Source organism: Herpailurus yagouaroundi, unplaced genomic scaffold (genome assembly GCF_014898765.1).
Source record: "Herpailurus yagouaroundi ecotype Mexico unplaced genomic scaffold, PumYag 203, whole genome shotgun sequence".
NCBI classification, from domain to species: Eukaryota; Metazoa; Chordata; class Mammalia; order Carnivora; family Felidae; genus Herpailurus; species Herpailurus yagouaroundi.
In genome coordinates this window covers 3,892,784-3,907,764 of record NW_024412434.1, presented here as the reverse complement: position 1 = coordinate 3,907,764, position 14,981 = coordinate 3,892,784, and the positions used below count along the sequence as shown (strand labels likewise).

At 40.5% G+C, this 14,981-nt stretch overlaps 1 protein-coding gene across 4 annotated transcripts in view; it reads right to left on the bottom strand.

Moving 5' to 3' along the window:
* NRP1 (neuropilin 1) overlaps positions 1-14,981 on the bottom strand; it is a 139,208-nt gene that overhangs the window by 102,811 nt on the left and 21,416 nt on the right. The window lies entirely within an intron of this gene.

Below are 14,981 nucleotides of genomic sequence, written 5' to 3'. Positions count from 1 at the left end.
TTATTTAAATGTACGCATGCACATATACTTAAATAACAATCTATTTTTATTCCAGAATACTTAGATTCTCTATTTCTTTTGAGATAAGAGACATTTATGAAATATAGACTTTAATATAGTAATCTGGGAAGGAACTTTTCCAGGCTTTTCCTTCCCTGGAATGTTTTTGGCCCAGCCAATTTTGATTCTAACATCTTTAGTAGATACCTTGGCTTCCAGTGTGGAAGAAAACAGAAAGAGCGTTGCATCCTTAGAATTTTACAACCTGTTTGGACTATTACATCTTTATAACAGCGATGGTGTACTTAATCACACACAATTTGTTTCATTGTGCTAGAAACAAAGAAAGCTATCAAGAACAAGAATTTCAGAAGGGAATTTGGCAGGCATCTTCTCTGACCCCTAAATGTTACAGATAAGGAAACAGAGCCCCTAGTAAGTGATGTGACTGCTACAGGTCATATGACCAGGAGACCGCAGCAGAGTCAATAGTGGACTCTGGATTCTCTCTCCCCATTCCAGCGCTTCTATTAAAACACACTCACTCAGCATTCAGCAAGAGGGAGAAGACAGAAAACATATTTGTTATCTTTGAAGGAGGAATGCTTGGCATCTGCTAACAGCACACACACACACACACACACACACACACACACGCACACACATGCTTAAAAGCCACAAACATCCCTTAAAACATAGTTGATATGTATAATAGGTATGTGGCATTATCACCATACTGAGGATTTATCAATTTTTGCATTACCATGTGAATGAATGAATTTCACTACCCCATACCCAATGTGTAGTCCTCCATCACAGTTGTAGTGTGGATAATGTTCCTTCTTCAGACAACTCAAAGAGGTCACTAATACCAGCTAAATATATTCTTTACTTCATGTTACCTTGAACAATAACATGTGTGAGCAAATTCAACAAAGTAGAACTTTATATAAAATCAGAGTGGGGTTTACAACCTCAAGTTAAAATTGATGTTATTTCTTGCAATAAAATCACTTACTGATTTTTATGTATATGTGACGTTTTATGTAGTGGTGAGGTCCCTACATTTCTCAAAAGCTTTGGGTTAAGCTCTTAGAATGTGAGAATCGTAATGAAGTCTAAAGTGACATCTAACTTCCTGCTAACATATGTAAGTCCTTATTTTGGGTGTGATCTTTTTCACAAAATAATGTTTCAGCAAAACTCATTTCTAGCAACTGCTCAGAAATAGAAAGGGCCAGAAGGATAAGCACTGGAAAGTTAATGAGGAAGAAAAGCAGTAATAAGCCAGTCTTTGTGAAATCCTAAAGGGTTCAACCGATGTAAGTGAAACCTGGGAGAGAACCGACATCCACTTTGTATCTGAGCAAAATCCATAACATTAAACAAGGAACATTTCCTCTGTGCCGCAGCTACCAACTTACTGAGCTGCGAGGGTTGACTGTCCCTCTGAAGCTGATGCAGTGACAGGACAGCCTTGGTCAAAGAGTCAGGAGGGACTCGGGTGATGCTGGGTAAGTCACTTGACTGGTCTGGGCCTTTGTTTCATCTGTAACCTAAAGGTATTGCCCCAGAAGATCTCAAAGGCCTTTTCCATTAACAACACACCAGGATTTAAAAACAGTCATGTTGGTTCTGGTTTTACCATAGCTATGATCAAGATCCAGAGCCTGTGGCTTGCCCTGATACGATCTCTAATATGTCATATGTGGGCACTTGGACCTAAGGCCAGTCATTCTTCAAGTGTCAAACAGTTATAAAAGAATTTAACATTATGAGGTTTTCCTTTTGATGATTATCTTTTTAAAAACCTGCACTGCAAACATATTCTAGATCACCTCGATAACCATCATATAAGGAACATTGCCATGTCTTTCTGTAGTCACACGTGTATTTGGGTTTATGATTAAATGAGTGAGAAGTGCAGGCCACCTGAAGGCATGGCTTCCTGTGTAGACAAAGGCTTCCCGTTGATTCAAACAGACACAAGTGGTTGGGATGGGCGAGTCATACCAGATAACACAGGAGTAACATAGAACTGAACTCTAAAGCACTGGGATCCTGGCCATTGGCACCATGGTCTAGTCAATAGTTCACAAGTGACAACTCCAGACATAAATAGGCAGTGAACAACTTTTTATTATTTTCCAACATAATAATATTTTGGGCTACACCATTAAATTAATCCATCGTTAATATGCCATTACTTTAAACCACCATCAGTGGCTAAAACAAATTAAACAATAAAAAATTAAAAAGGAAAAACAGCAAAGGCCATGCTAGTAGCCAGAAGGGTTGTCCATTGTGCTGAAACTCAAGGAAATTAAGTTAATAATAAGTTAAGTATAAAACTGCAAACCCATCATGCTATTATTATGTTACCCAATGACAGGGATTTTGTTTCTGCCAAATGCCATGATTCATCACATAAAATTGACGCTGTTATCTGAGTGTTTTGGTTTTGTTGTTATGTCAAGATTAATGTGTAAACTTGCATTATTTTATTTATTCTGTGGGAATGCTAAACATAAATAGGACATGAACACATGTTTGTATGTATATAGTAAGCAATATAATAATAAAATAATTTTCAACACTAAAGGTTGGCGGGAATGCTTTTCTTGAAAGGGGGATAAGTATATTCCTTAAGTTTGGGAAACACTTTTCTTTCAGCTGTATCCTCAGGCTTTTCAGTGAGGGCAGGAACCGACAGCCAGACAGGAAGATCTGTTTGAAGGCAAGCTGCCCCTGGTCCACTGACCTCTCTAGAGGTTAGTTTGACTGTTCTGGAACTCTCCATCTCCTTTTCCTTTTAGTTACTTTAAGTAGACCTATGAAAAATGATTCCTTTCATCTTAATCCTGCTTCTTATACCCAAACCAGCCCAGAGCCAGCTGGAAATAAGCTTGTTCTTTGATGAGAAGCACAAGAAGTTTCTGCACTCTCAGGGTAGGCCTAATGCAGACAGGAGTGCCAGGAAGGTTGATCTGGAGCAGTCACTACCCAGGAGTGGCACAAGGGGTCTGTTCTTACTCTAGAGCTGCAGGGATAGGATGGGAACAGGTAATCTGGCAGCCAAGTGCTCCAAGGCCACACACCAAGTTTGGTTTAGGCAAGTCAGTCAGTTCCCTGGGAGGCACCTACTGGGCCACCAGAGTCCAGACAGCATTAGCATGTCAGTCCTAATAATCCAGTTTAAACAAATAAAAATCTTTCCTTCACTGCAACTTTAAAAACTCTACAAATTGATTTTAAATTACAGATTGGGGGTCCACAAAATCTGTACTATAACCCAACACTAAACACTACTGTCTGTGGTGATGCCATATAATTTATGGCAAATTTAGTTATGGCCACAGCCTGTGTGTCTTATTATAAAAAGCAGCACACCGTTTAAGGGGTGAATATTTCACTTGTAGTCTATTAATGAACTGTTTTCTTCAAGGGTGTTCCTAGAAGCCATTTGCATGAATTTCTGTTTCTTTAGATTTCAACTGAATATAAATATGGATTCTGAAATATTTCTGGGGACTCTGCAGTTTTTACTTTCCATCTTGTATCTCATATGGTCAAAGTGCACTCCATTCCAGCAAACCTCCTTTTCCTTCAAACACTTTGGGCCTCAAGGTAGGGTTAACTGCCTTAAATTGTGCAGGTCTGAGGACAGAGGGAGGGGAGGGAAAAAAAACAGAGGACCACCTTCTCAGTGATCTCCTGAGATTCTGTAGTCAGATGGACCTCATGGCTCTAGAAAATTAGACTTGGGGCACCTGGATGGCTCAGTTGGTTAAGTGACCGACTCTTGGTTTCAGCTCAGGTCATGATCTCACAGTCTGTGAGTTCAAGCCCCTCACTGGGCTCTGTGCTGGCAGTGTGGAGCCTGCTTGAGATTCTTTCTGCCCCCCTCTCTCTCTGCCCCTTCCCAGCTCGTGCTGTGTCAGTCTCTCTCAAAATAAATAAATAAATAAACTTAAAAAAAAAAAAATCAGACCCTTGGACACTGCTCTAAGAAAACATTCTTAGGAATTACATTATTCTCTGAAAACGAGTACTACATTTTCCTATTAATAATATACTTATCAACGTCAGTTCACAGTGGAAATTCACGTTATCCTGTTAATCTTGCTCAAGATGAGCATTAAATGTACCTGTTTTTCTGGAGCCAAGCAGATTTTTAAGATCTTGGGATCCCCAGGAAATTTTTTTTCAGTTTGTGATAGGGAACTTTAAGAGAACCTATTTCTAGCACTGGTCCCAGGAGCAACATGTGAAAGTCTTCTTTCTACCCTGGGTGACTAGGGACTTACCAGCAGGTGGGCTCATGTGGTTCCTGCTCCATTAGGGTGTGCTGCCCAGGTTGAAGGGAGTCTGGGGGATCTGAGGGGTCTGCCTGCACACAGCCAACACCCACCCATCTAGGCAGCCCCTGTTCATTATTCACAGCCGTCCTTTGCCCTGAGAAAAGCCTGATTTTTCAACTTCAGAGTTGGAGGTCCCATTTAATGTCCTAACCTTATGTCATGCCTGAATTCCCAAGATCCCAAGTGCTTTTCAGTTATTGCCCCGGAAATAAGCACATTAGTACCAGTCATATGGTCAGGGGTTCTGGGATTCCCGCTCAGCTGGAAGGGAACACAAGTTCCCATGATTCAGTATCTGGTCAGGTAACCTAGATCCTCCAGTGGTTTTGGCATCAGAAGGACCTCTGGCTTCAAACCCTTGTTCTGCCACTGCAAGTTCTGTGGTTTTAGCCAGATCTTTTAACTTTTTTATCCTTCATTTCTCTTTCATAAAATGGGGATGACAATATCTTGCAGCATGATTGTGGGGATTAAAGATATACACATGCCATCAGGCACGCAGTAGCCACCACAGGAACTGTAGCTGCTATTGTTATAGGCCGAGGCTGCAATGTTGCCAGAATGGAAACCCCAGATTCTTCCCACTAATCAAAGTACTCCCACCACCGCCACTACTGTTACCACCTACTATTCATGAGCATTTACGTGTGCCAGGAGCTTTTCTAGGCACTTGCCCTGTATAATCTCATTCCGTACTCCAATAACCCCACAAGGTACTATTTTTAGGTCCACTTTGTCCTTGAGAGAAATGAGGCTTAATGAGATTACATTGCCCAAGGTCACAGAGTAAGTGGCTGACCCTGGGTCAGTGTGGTCCAGAGAAAGGGCTCTATAAACCATGCCCTACTCTTTCTAGAGGCTGAGCCAAACCTGCCCCATCCCTACCACAGAAGCCTTGTTTCCTTTCCCCCAGAAGCATCCTTCCCTAGACCCACTGGCTCTCCCAGGCAGGGGTCCATCAGCCTTGCAGGCTGACCTGTGGGCCAGAGGCCTGGGTGCTGAGGCAGGGTCTCTGTCTGTTCCGCTCACCAGTATTGAGCACCATCCACAGGCTCTTAGCTCAGGATTATCTGAGGGCCCAGTTTTAGGTATTTTTTAAAAAATTGCTGCAGGGGCACCTGGGTGGCTCAGTTGGTTGAGTCGGACTTCCGGTCAGGTCATGATCTCACCGTTCCTGAGTTCCAGCCCCACATCGGGCTTGCTGCTGTCAGACTGTCAGCGCAGAGCCTGCTTTGGATTCTCTGTCCCCTCTCTCTGCCCCTCCCCCACTTGCACTCTCTAAAAAATAAGCAAATAAACATTTTGAAAAAATAAAAATACAAGTTGCTGCAGGAACTGATTCGGAGGGGTGCAATCAGTTGAGAATAATGACTGGATCCTGGTTAGCTTGACAGTGCCTGTTGAACTGTGGGGGAATCACTGGCCTCCATTTTCCCCATCTGAACTCCGTGTTATGATATGCTCTCTAATTACCTAAAGAAATCTGTGAAAAGGGAAAAGATTACCTATGTGACTTGGAAAAGTCACTTGAAAAGCTCATGCTCTAAAAAATTTCCTGCTGTCTCCTATTTCCTACCAAATGAAGATGAAGAATTTGACTTTCAAGACGTCTAAAATCTTCATGGTCCTTGGACCTTGTGGCTCCTGGGCAGCCTGCCCCCTCTTTCTCCCCTCTTTCCTGCCCCTTCTTTCCACCATGGGGACACCTTGTGTTCGTTTCAGTATTGAAATGTTTCCAATGACCAAATAATGTCACTCCTGTAGATTAGCTCTCCCGAGGACAAGAAAACATCTTCTTCCTATTTTCCTTGACCTAAAAATGAATAGAATTTCCACCCATCTTGAGTGTCTACCTGGACCGAGGATGATAAAGTCGGGAATGCCAATGTCCAGAGCAAAGTGCATCCAGGTCAGGAAGAACTATTTTCAGGAACCGATGTGTCACTGTCTCAGGTGGGAGCCCTGATGCTCCACTTTGGACGGTGGCCAGGCAAGGCTCCTACCTGATGGCCAGGGCCCATTGAGGACTGAGGTAGGGGTGCGTGGCAGGAGGGGTCTGTGGGCACTTCTGCTTCTGTGCCCATGGCTTGCCCTCCCACGTGACTGACTACACTTCACTCCGCAGGGTTGCTGCTGGGGTCTCTCCTCCATATGAGCTGAACCAAGCCCAGTGCTGGCAGATGATTCCACACAGAAGCACATGAATGTTGTATCATTTGAATAAGTGAGAGACACTACCGCATTCTCACTGGGGTTACGCCCGCAGTCAGGATGAGCAGCGTGGCAGGGACGTGTGTGTGTGTGTGTGTGTGTGGCGGGGGGTGGGGGGAGCACTACATTTGGAGAGTTTGAAAGTCCCTTTGTTTAGCTCTTTTGTCCTGAGATTACATTCAGGATTTTTCCTTCAGTCTGAAGTTAGGGAGGTAGACAGAACGAGACTGACCTTTGGAGTGGGATTTTCATAAAATAAACAAACTGGATGACAGCATATAAAAGTTACAAACCTCTTTAGAATGCCATATGTGAGCAACTTGTAAACAGTCCATAAATATCACCTGCTGGGTGCAAGTCAAGGAGGCTGATGCAGAATTCTGTACTAGCACATTTTCTGCAACATGGAGCCATCTGGTAATGACAATTTATTCTCTAGTTGGCATAGGACTACAATTATAAAACATGTTACTACTGACTTCTGTCTGGAAACAGATGATCATGGTTCACCCTGTAGTGTGGGATACAGAGCTGGGTGGGTGTGGCTCAGTGGTGACCTGAAGGCTGGGTGGAGCCAAGAAATGGAGTAAAGATTAGTGGGGCATTTCGTGGACATCCCCATCCACACGTGGGAGTTCAATGGCCACAACCACCACCACACACACACAACAGTTTTTGAAGCAAGAAAAAAATGTTCCTTTAATAGTAATGTCTAATTTTGAGCCGTTTTTTTTTTTTTAATTTTTTTTTCAACGTTTATTTTATTTTTGGGACAGAGAGAGACAGAGCATGAACGAGGGAGGGGCAGAGAGAGAGGGAGACACAGAATCGGAAACAGGCTCCAGGCTCTGAGCCATCAGCCCAGAGCCCGACGCGGGGCTCAAACTCCCGGACCGCGAGATCGTGACCTGGCTGAAGTCGGACGCTTAACCGACTGCGCCACCCAGGCGCCCCTTGAGCCGTTTTTTAAAAAGAATTCACAACCATCTATGTCATTCTTGGAGAACAGGATGTAGAAAAAGCATAGTGAATGGCAATTTCATCCTTTACCTACTTCTTTTTTATTTTCAATATCCTCATTATTAATTCTAGAATAATTAATTCTACAAAGGATACTAAGGTCTTTCCCAAGTTCCACTTCACATAGAAATTAATACTAATCTGTATGACTTATTTCACTTAACAAGTCATACAGAGAAAGACAGATACCATATGTTTTCACTCTTATGTGGATCCTGAGAAACTTAACAGAAGACCATGGGGATTGGGACGGAAAAAAAAAAGAGGTTAGAGAGGGAGGGAGCCAAAACATAAGAGACTCTTAGAAACTGAGAACAAACTGAAGGTTGATGGGTGTTGGGAGGGAGGAGAGGGTGGGTGATGGGTATTGAGGAGGGCACCTGTTGGGATGAGCACTGGGTGTTGTATGGAAACCAATTTGACAATAAATTTCATATTAAAAAAAAGAAAAAAAAAGAAATTAATAATAATCAAAATAATCAAGTTTGATTGTCTTTTCTCCCAAATAGACTTAGCACAAAATCTTCATGCAGGGAGGGTGGGGGGCGGGGGGGAGGGGGGAAAGATCAGATTTCTCCAAAGTGGAGAATAATGTGACAAAGAAAACCAATTGAAGAAAAGGTGGGCTAATGGCTGTACTATCACAAACACGAACAAAATCTACAGACATATTTTAATGTCATTATCCCCTTTCCACCTCCCACAAACCTTTCCAATTATACTTTTAATCAAGAGTTCCCTCTCATGTTGTTACTTCCTGTCCTTCTGGGTTCCTATGATATGTAGTTTCCATCCTGGTCTCATCCTGTTTGCCCCTCTGTAAAAGCTAAGGAGCCTGGCCCACTGTCTGCCAAGGCTTTTCAAAGCCCCAGAAGTCTGTAAACAGGAAAGATTTCCTCTGAGGCAGAGGGCCCCTCCTTGATCAAAAGATGGCTTTTGGATAAGGACTTCCCCCCAGTTCTTCACCATTAACACTTTGCAGATCAGATGTTCTCTTGGAGGGCACTTTATTACCATCCGTGGCAGAGGTGCCGGCATCTTGCCAGGACTGCAAGAGCCACACAGAAAATGCAGGAAGAGTAAGTTGTAGCTGGTCTGTTAATGAGGAGGTGGGGCTTGGAGAAAAGTTAAGATTTCCTCTGAGAAATCCAGGCCCAGGCCTGGAGCCTCCATCCTGATTAACAGCCAAGGAAGCAAGCTGATCAGACCTGTTCACAGTGCAAAGGGGGACAGGAGAGGTGTGGGAGGTGCTCTGACAAGTCTGGGGACCTCAAAGTTTAGAAATAAAAATAATAACTGTAAACACAAAAATCGCTTCTATCCCTGTGGTTAGTAAGGGCCCTGAGGTCACTTCGAAACTGGTTTTGACAAATGGGAGCACAGTCAATGACTTAAAAGGTAGAGACATCATTGCAGGCAGAAATTCTGGGTATGATTGTTTATGAAGTAAACTTTATTATTTTATAGTCACAGCTCATATTTCCAAAGTTGAATACATCTTTGTCCAAGGCAGTTAATCACCCCTCTGTAATTTCACTACAATCTACCAATTTCAGGCAAAATCTGTCCCTCCACCATAGCGAGATTTTGCATTCCTTTCTAGTTAATCACACCTGTATGTGAACCTCATTATGTAAGAGTGAAGTGAGAGAGAGCAATCAACGCTATCAGTTACCTTCTCTCTAAATTGGACAAATAGATCAAAGTGTACTCAAACAAACAAACATTTCTAAAAGACCTTCTCTCTTGTATTCGTCTTATCTGTAGAACTCATTCTTCTTTTTAATTACCTGACAAGGAAAAACGGGTGCTTTGAATTCTTATCACACATTCCTCTGTAACACTCAGCTGGCACTTCCAGACTGCCTTGTTTCATTTGCTATCTCATTATTTGGATAAACTCCATATTCCAAAAGAGATGATAAACTTTTAAATATCAAGGGATGCATTCCAGGGTACAGTTCTTTGTCTCTGCCTTTCATACAGTTGTAGGTGGTACAGATCAATAACAATTCATGTTTAAATTCTACCTTATTTAGTTTCCAGTTGACAATGATTAGGGCCTTATTTCATTATAATAGGGAAATGAAGTGAAAGGCCAAAATTTGTGGGTGTGAATGGATATTCAGTTTCCTCTCTAAATGGGAGGTTGGTGGTTAATAAGAAAAAAGTAAATAATGTTAAATGGGATGGAAGTGGCAGGAGAAAAGTGAAGCTTTGCCCACATAACCAAACTTGGAAACCGCCTCATTTACTCATCAGTTATAGCATTTACCATCTTAAATTATAAAACATCTGTTTACCAGTCCTGCTTCCCCCACTTACTGTAGCCCCTTTCAGGATGGTAAACAAGGCGTTATTCATCATCCTGAGCCCAGTGCCCACTGCCCACTGTGGTACTTCATGTGATATATGCCCCTGCCTTTTGTTTTTACTGAATAGAATAAAACAGTATTGGCATGATGATAAGAAAGAAGAAATGAAGATTCTGATTTTTTCAAATTTTGAGAATCCATTTTTCCATCAAGATATAAATGGGGGATTCAACTAAATCATATGACAGAACAAATATTCCCTGTATGATACTTAGCTGCTCTTGGGAAATAACAAAAAGTAATTTGGTTAACACACGAAAAAAAGGTCAAATGGTTGAAGGTAACTGAAATACATTATAATAATTAGTTTAGGAGTTGACCCAAGACATGTTTTCACTATAGTACCTTCTATTTTTGGCTTCCATTTCCTCTTCTTTCACTGATTTACTTCTCTTTATTTGAACTGAACTCCTAGCCTCCCAGGAGTACTAACTCATCACTGCAAAAGACTGAGAAAGCTAAGAAAAGAATGGGGAAGAAACCAAACCCCAACCATAAGAGCCAGTTGGTAGCATTTTGTCTTCAGTGGGGTTCTCTGTCATCCTGGTTGGGATGCCATTTATTTATTTATTTATTTATTTATTTATTTATTTATTTTTAATTTTTTTTTAATGTTTATTTATTTTTGAGACAGAGAGAGACAGAGCATGAACGGGGGAGGGTCAGAGAGAGGGAGACACAGAATCCGAAACAGGCTCCAGGCTCTGAGCTGTCAGCACAGAGCCCGACACAGGGCTCGAACTCACGGACCGCGAGATCATGACCTGAGCCGAAGTCAGCCGCTTAACCGACTGAGCCACCCAGGTGCCCCTATTTATTTATTTTTAATCAAACTGCCTCACTGGTTCTTTTGTTTCTCAGTACCCAAGGGCACCAGGACTCTACAACATGATGACTGTCCCATAGCAGCTGTTGTGATGCTATTTTCCAAGTCAAACTTAGCTCTGAGATAAGCTGTGTCTTTCATTATGCACTCTGGGGAATGAAATGAAAATGACTCCATCTAAACCAATGGCCATGGCGTTGGCATTCAATCTACTCATCTCCATTTATTTGTGGACCCGATTCAGTCTCGGTCTGAAATTTTACAGAATTGCATGACACTCCTCACAGATGGCATCAAGCCACTGCTTGAAAGCTTCTGGGAGTAATGGGAGCCCACTGCTTTATGAAATAGTCCCTCATTAGAGTAGAAATTGAGTAGAAAACCACATACTTTGAGTCTAAACAATGAAAGTCAGAAAAGCAAAAGCATCCAGCTTGATTTAAAGTAATGTAAAGAATCAAATCAATTCTTTGTAATTGAAAAGTGATTTGCTATAGAACACTGTGCATCAGGAACGTGTGTTCTGCCAGGCTACAAATGGGCACTCTGTGACATTACCATGGACCAATTCACAGCACACAGTGATAGTGGGAATCATTGATTTGCGTGACCTCACTGATAACTCTGTCTGAAGATTCTCTGTCATATAGCAACTATTATAAGGTACTGAATTGCATTTGTATAAACATATATAATGTACTAAAACTATTTTTTTTTTAACGTGTAAACCTTTCAAATTAAAATAGCTCAAGATTGAGCTTACATTCCCGGGAAGTCATATTTTATGACAATTAGAAGGGTTGTGATGGTGTGTTAGGACCATCATTTTTACCCACTGGTCCCAGTCCTACCTTTCAAGATGACACAGAATAAGTTCTCAACCTCTTGAAGGACAAGCTGCAGAAGAGATACATGTGTCCCAAACAACAAATCATGAATATATACTACCCAGAACAAACAACAAATAGGAAAAGAAACATAGGTACAGAGGCAGTGTGAATGGGTGAAGGAATTATTGTTCTGGGAATCAGGAGAAACAAGCTTGTAACACAGCCTCACTCACTGGGAAAGTCACTCACTGTTAAATCTCCAGTTTCTTCATCCACCCAACAGAAGGGTCAGAATATAAATCTGGGGTTATCATTTTAGCTAACTGCCAAGCAGTGTATGTGTTTATAACTTCCATACATTTTAAAAACTATGTTAGACCTAAAAGCTTATGATGGGAACACAATTTGGGGTCCTTTAGTAAAAAAAAAAAAATTCTAACCAAAATTTTAACTGTAGCTGTTATACATACATGGTGTGAATATGTGTATGTGTGTATGAGTACGGGTGCGTGTGTGCAGGGAAGTTATTGTTTATATTAATTTGCTAAGGTCAAATCCATTTTTTTCTAACTCTTTGTTATTTGCTTGGGCTCCCCAGCAAACACAGTTCTATTATTGGCAGAGATGCTGTCTGCATCTAGCTCACATTGTTTCCCTAGCATAAATAAAAGAGACAGAAACAATGAGCATAAAACTACTGCTGGACTCAGATGTGGTGTTTACCAAGGCAGCTGCTTTTGCATTCTTAAAGTCATAAAGGGGTGTCTGTGTGTGTGTGTGTGTGTGTGTGTGTGTGTGCACGCACATGCGTGCCCATTTCTGTAAGATCAGTCACTGAAAGTAATTTCCTTCATCCTCTATTTTTCCATAAAGACTGTTAAAATATATATTACACCTGTGGCTAGTTTACTAATTTTCTTGACAAATAATTGCTAGTTATCTATGACATAGTAGCATTATTTAGACTACACTTGGTTTATTTCCTTTGTTTTATACCTTTGTTAAAGGTAGTCAGTGATGTCTTTTAGCGGGTCCATAAAGGGTCACCTAAGGAAAAGCAATTACATGATTAACATCTGGGAAAAATATTCCCTGTTCAGTAAGTTTCATGAGAACAAAGTTATTTCTCATAAGATTTTTTTTTTCTTCCAGTGTCAGCTTTGTTTTCCTAGGAATTGTGCAGTAATGCTGGAATTAATGAGTGATGGAGCCCTTGATTGAATCAACGTTGAGTTAAATTAGTTTGTGTACATAGATGGGACTACTTTTGTGGAAGCTAGAGTGAATATCTCAAGGAAGCACACTAAGAAAAGATGCAAGGCAGAGCTACAGCTGCCCAACAGAGGCAAACAGAAGCTTAACTGTATAGACTTCTTCATAGTCTACATATGTTGAAACAACAGGCTGATTCATAGCTTCCTTGCTTAGTTTCCAAATTGCCTTTCAACAAAAGAAAATTTACTCCCTTCCCTAGACTATAGTTGGGATTTACAATCCTACAAGCTCAAATCTTTACAAAGGGAACACTGCAAAACATGGCTCCCAAATCTTGCTGGTGACAAATTTAAATGTTTTCACAGACTGGCAGAATTTTCAGGTGAGACAGGGGTTGGGAAACTACGGCCAGCACAGCAAACTGGTCTGTGTGTTTTTGTAAATAAAGTTTTATTGAAACACAGCCATGCTCATTCATTTACTTGTCTAGGGCTTTCACACTATCATGGAGGAGCTGAGAAGTTGAGATTGAGATCATCTTGTCAGCAAAACCTAAAATATTTACTAGCTGATCCTTTTCAGAAAGTGTGCCAATTCCTGATTTAAAGTGTCAATTTATGTCATAAAAATATCAATTTCTTTGAAAATGTAGATGGTTTTAAAGTAAATCTCACCAACCTCCCCTATCTCTGAGAATTACCCTCTTAAGCAAGCTGCTAATTTGTATTCAAGAGGCTTAATACTGTCCTTACTGTTCAGTTCAGAAATCATAATTCTGGAAATCTCTTCCAAAGAAATTATCAAAGATACAAAACGACGTGCATAGAGATGTTCATCTCACCATTATTGTTATTACTTATAATTTTGAATAATTGAAAATAAATGTGCTAATCAGTTTAATAAAAATTATTATTTTTGCAAAGATAATGTGATTTATAAAAGTCATGCCTTAAAAGCTATTTAAGGGCCTAATATAATACTTAAAATGTAATTTTAAGAGAAAATGGTAGGATAAAAAGTGTTTACAGAGAATCATCTCATTTTTTTTAACATATGCGTATTTCCAAATGCAAAGAGAAAAGCCTAAAAAAGATACACAAAAAGAAGACAGTGTTATCTTTGAGTGGTAGGATTACGGGTAACTTATTTTCTTGTGTCTTTTTTTTTTTTTCAAATATTTATTCAAAGGAAAAATATGCAGCATGAGTCCATCATATATATGCAACCTCAGTGTGGTGTGCATGTCTCTATAAAAGGCCTATTGTGTAAATCAGAATGTAGAGTTTGCCAAGACACAGAGAAAATCTTTATTTAGTACTATAAAAATGATTATGTATATTTTCACAGTATCTGCAAATCTTGAGTTTTTAAAATTGATTCTATAGAATATATACATAAGACTTCTTTCAAGACAAATAATCCAAAAATTGTCATTGGGCTGATAACAATTAGATTTAAAAATCTATTTCGGATAACTCTGTGCTCAAGAAAAAAAAAATACTCATGCCTTAACTTAATCAACAAAAATGTTTGTTCTACATAAAACTCTTGTCTACCATTCTGTGGTTAGCCTATTTCCAAAAGAGGTTGCTTCTGTGTACGGACTAAAGATGGCTATTTGTAGCACTTGAACTACCACCTCTTTCTCAAGCCTGTGGGAGGCACTGCATTCTACTGTGTCATTCCTTTCCAAGAAGTTTTCTCAAATGTACTACAGAAGGCCACCGCTAATCCATACCAAACATATTTGCCATCTTTGACAGATTTGGTAGGTGAATTCTAGTTTTCCTCCTTCTCTTAAGATGAAGTGGTCAAACCCATTTTTATCAGCATTGAACTGGATCATCTTACTTTGAAAGCAATCGAATGTTGTGTATATATTTCAAAAGCATATCAAAATGTCCACAATAGGACCTACTACCTTGCTTTTTTACTATCTATGTTACTGGTACTATTGTTTTTTCAGGTCTTGAAGACAGGGACACCCAGAGTCGCTAATCCCAGCCTCCATCTCCCCTTAGATCCGATCATTGGTCAAGTTCTGTCCATGTCTCCTTGAGGATTATCTCTTCCTTTGTTTCTATTACCCCTCACTATGTTCAGGAAGTGGATGGGGACCTTTAATGGAAAGAGACGAAGATGG